The 4,497-nt window shown below is 38.4% G+C and overlaps 1 pseudogene across 1 annotated transcript; it reads right to left on the reverse strand.

Moving 5' to 3' along the window:
- Nucleotides 1–1,713: 1,713 nt before the first annotated feature.
- On the reverse strand, nucleotides 1,714–3,989 carry LOC308388710 (annotated as a pseudogene). The gene is made up of 3 exons: nucleotides 3,968–3,989; nucleotides 2,578–2,847; nucleotides 1,714–2,482 (listed from the first exon to the last, which is right to left on the reverse strand). The product of its transcript is annotated as an uncharacterized misc_RNA (transcript).
- Nucleotides 3,990–4,497: the final 508 nt, after the last annotated feature.

Below are 4,497 nucleotides of genomic sequence, written 5' to 3' on the forward strand. Positions count from 1 at the left end.
GTCTTTTGAAGAAGCCATTTTTCTTCTTCTTATTGAGCTGAAGGTCTTTGGACTTCATACTGGGTTCAGGAAAAGGTTCCTCACAGGGAACATCAGGAACTGACCCAATTTCCGAAAGAGATCCTTTGATCTCAAGATCTTCGCCGTTAAGACTGGATTTGGACTCTGCAAAGGGTTCCTCACAGGGAACGTCAGCCACTGCAACACTTTCTGAAATAGGCCCTTTGATCGTAAGGTCTTCAGCCCTCAGACTAGATAAACTTTCAGCAAGAAGTTCCTTACCGGGAACATCAGGCTCTGGCACACTTTCTGAAAGAGGTCCTTCGCTCTTAAGGTCTTGATAACTCCGACTGGATGCCCTTTCAGCAAGAACTTCCTCACAGAGAACGTCAGGCGCTGGAACACTTTCTGAAAAAGATCCTTCGGCTAGTGGAACATCTGCCATTGAAAGACCGTCAGAGGAGCGTTCTTCATTTGTGTTCTTCACATCAGGAAGAGTTGAAGGGGGCTCAAACATTTCAGATATCCGGATCATTGCTACATCAGCAATGGTCTTAAGCAACACTGGTGCAAAGTTTGCAATTTTGATCGACAGAATTTCTTGAGGAAATTTGTGTCTGATCTCCGTCAGGATGCTGTCGACCATATTGTCTCGGATGGAGCGGGTGAAGATGGCCTGTGTTTCAATCGCCGTGAGGCTCTTGGAGACATGATCCAAAGTGGCCTTGATGACACTTGTGGATAGGATGCTTAGAGTCTGGGAGGCCATGTTTAGGAGCGGACGAGGAGGAAGCTCCCAGAAGCCCTGGAGAACTACCTCGATCACTACCTCCTGCACGGTGAGCATTTTGGTGTTACGCTGTTCTTGCTGCGTCTTTTTCAGGACTTTAATGTAGTCCTTCACCATGCTGAGGAGTTTAGGTGTTCTGTAGAAAAACATTATAAGAATGATCTTTTAAACATATTCAAAGCATCACTTAAATATTGAAACACTGTAGCTGGACTGTTAACCCTATAATGCCCTTTGTATCATACTTACATCACTTGTATCATACTTTGTATCATATATACATGAGTTTCTGAGACCTCAATCTCATCAACATGATCAATACTTGCCATAATTTCAAAATGTTAGGGACAAAACTCTTTTTTTTGTCTAAAGTTAACATTGTTGTTAACAGGAAGTTGCCAAAAACACCCAATGTATCAAATGCTATATAAAAAAATATAATAAATACATAATAAAAGTATATCATACACAACATGACATAGCAAAAAAACAAATTTGTGGATTTTGTTTAAAGGGTTAATAAACATCTCAGTTCCAAAAAATCAGAATTTTCTGGTTATTTTTTTGATGGGTTAATAACTGTATATTACTGAAATTTATGGTCTCTGGGAACTGAAGAAGCATTCTAGCTTGAAATTCAACGTCCCTCATTTTATTGATGATGTTCACCGCCCATACCTGAAACAGAAAACACATTTACAGTGCAGTTATGTTTAAAGGTTATGTGAACATAATGAAAAAACTTTAATTTATATATTTATATATTTTATATATTTTATATATTATATATTTATATATTTTATCTTATTCTTCCCAGTTAAATTTACCCTTCATTCTAATTTGTGTTGTACAGTTATTTCATTTTTAACCTTAATTTATATTTTATTCCTTCCTAGTTAAATTTACCCTTTTTAATTTTTCATATTTATTTCCTATCTTATTCATAGCCTTTTCCTTTTTTGTTTTCTTTAGGTCACGAGCAGATGTCCAAGCATTTCACTACATATCGTACTGTGTATGACTGTGTACGTGACAAATAAAATTTGAATTTGAATTTGAATTTGAAAAAAAGAAATTTCCAAATGAATACAAGTCTTGTGAGTTTTCTAGTCTTACCAGCCTTAGAAGAGGTTTGGCTTCCTCTTCTTCAGATTCCTCTAATTCAAACTCCCATAGCCTTCAAAATAAAACTACAGAATTTATAACAGTAAAATAATAATAAAAAACATACAAACCAAAAATCAAGTGTGTCATTTTTTTTTTTTTTTTTACAAACAACTGACCAATCAACTGGAATATATAACTTTTTTTTAAAAGTTTTTTTAAGCTGTTAACAATGGTGGACTCTCACCACATTTCACCATGTAAAAAAAACCCCCAAAAATCTAATCCTTCTTTGTTTTAATATTTTATATGCTTTGAATTTTTCCCCTATTTCTGGATCTGCACTGATTGCTGTAGCACACTGTGTAGCAAACAATGAAAGTTTCTGTCCCTGCTTGTTTTTTTTCTGTTTCTTTATACCTCTCAGGTGCAACAAAGAATAGCTCAGCAATTGGAGCAGTTGCCACAATCGTGTTCCAGTCCACTCCCGGATGTTTAAAGGCAGCAGACATGGTGCCTCCTTGTTTGAACAGCCTCAAAATCTTGTTATACTGGGTGTGGTCACCCAGTATTGCTTAGGATTGTGGACTGCAATTGAGAGAACATAATCATTAATGTAATGTAATAGTGTAGTAACGTACCACACCGCATGAAAAATCAAACTGTTGAGTTAATCACTTTACCTCTTGTTCTTTGTTTTTGGTCATGTTTCTTTGCCCTTCTTCCTCTTCTTCCTGTCTTTATCTGATAAAGTTGTGCTCATGGAGGAGTCAGAACTCTCACTAAAAGACCCATCAGAGGAAAGTGAAGATATGCTCAATACCTTACTGGAATCCTGGACAGAACTTGTGGGTTCCTTTGAGAGAGCTAGTATAACAGTTAAAAAGACAACACAGACAACTCTTGTGATTTTCTTCTGTCTGCTAGCTGTGCAGTTGGGGCAACAGTCACACCTAGAGAAAATTAAAAACAAAATGAGACTTGGCTACAAATAAAATTAATAAAACAAATACAATAATAATAATAATAATGTACACTTTGTAGACTTTAAATAACAGTAAAAGCATTACAGTGATTGATAAATAGCCTACAATGGTAACATTACAAACTATATTTAGTTATGTATTTAAAAACTGGCCAATTTGACTATAATTATATATTAACGTATTTCAAACATAGTGCATTAGAATTGTACAATGTAGAGCATTTATTGTGAATTCATATTGCATGCAGCAAAATAGCTAGAGAAGGACTGACAAACTAAATTACAAAAAGCACAATTATAAGTTACAGCCCAGAGTAACACCAAAGGCGATAATCCTCATTTAATCCTTGAGCCAAGCCACAAGAAACGACTAATAAAATAAACTGAACAGTGTCATGATCCTGGGTCCTTTTGACCCAGCGTTTTGTGTTTTCTCTTCTTGCGATTTTGGTTCTGTTCTTCTGTTTAGTGTTTACTCTGTTCTGCTCGTGTGTTCCTGTATCTAGTCCGCGTTTCTTAGTTTGTGTCCTTTCATGTGTGAGTTCCTGTTTTATTGTGAAGGTCTGCGTCTTATGTGTTTTCAGTTTGCCTCCCTAGTCTCGTCACGTTAATCACTCCCAGCTGTGTTCCCCACCTGTGTGTAATCTCCCTGTGTTCTCTGAGTGTATTTAAGTTGTGTCTTCTGTCCTAGTAGTTGCTGGTTCGTCTGTGTTGTTTCCCCTCGGTCTCCCTGCATCTCTCCATGTGTATTTCCCCGGACCTCCCTGCATCTTCGTTTCTGGTTTGTTTTGTTAGTTTTACCCAGTTTAGGTTCCAGTTCATGTTCCCAGTGCCTTTGTTGTTTGTATTTCCTTCGTTAATAAATACTCACCTGCACCAGAGCTGCCGCGTCCTGGTCCTAAATAATTCCACACGGCTTGCCCCGGCAAACCGTGACAGAACAGTGTTTTTGCCGATATCTAAAGCTTAAATGTAGCTCTAAGCTAAGCTAATTGCCTAATAGCAGCTAGCGAAAAGCTACCTGCTAATAGGCGGTGGGTGTTAGCAATGAAATAAGCTAATACAATGAGGTAAAAAAAAATACTCACCACTGGTAACACCAACATCCATCTTGTCCACATTATTATAGGGCTTTGGAGTTGACGTCGCGCCGCAGTGCATTGTGGGATCGCGGCGCCATGTCAGAAGGCCACAAATCAAAACAAACACACTGTGTTGGAAGCGAGACTGCCAGAACCTTGCTTAAAATCAACGCAAAAGACAAAGGGCTGTATCGCGACCGATTGCACCCAGACGCCAAGAGATGGTACTTGGAAAAAATAGCATGCATCGGTAATGTGGACCCGTATGAAATAAGGCAGTGGAGTGGAAACCCAGACAGCCTACCGCCGTTGTCCTATCCCGATATCTTCGCTTACCCTGTCTGTGGAGTCAGCGCATACACGGCGAATCATTTTCGGAATTATAAATTCCTGGAGACACACATCTAGTTCACAAACGGTTGGGTACAAGATTTGGCCGTTTTTAAGCCTCCACGTTTTGAGTACGTTGACCATATGACCAAGATACAGACAGGTTGCCAGCTGTGCGTTGCCATGTAAATAGTTTGCATTTCATG

Source organism: Rhamphochromis sp. 'chilingali', assembly GCF_963969265.1.
Source record: "Rhamphochromis sp. 'chilingali' genome assembly, chromosome: 2".
Classification (NCBI taxonomy): Eukaryota; Metazoa; Chordata; class Actinopteri; order Cichliformes; family Cichlidae; genus Rhamphochromis; species Rhamphochromis sp. 'chilingali'.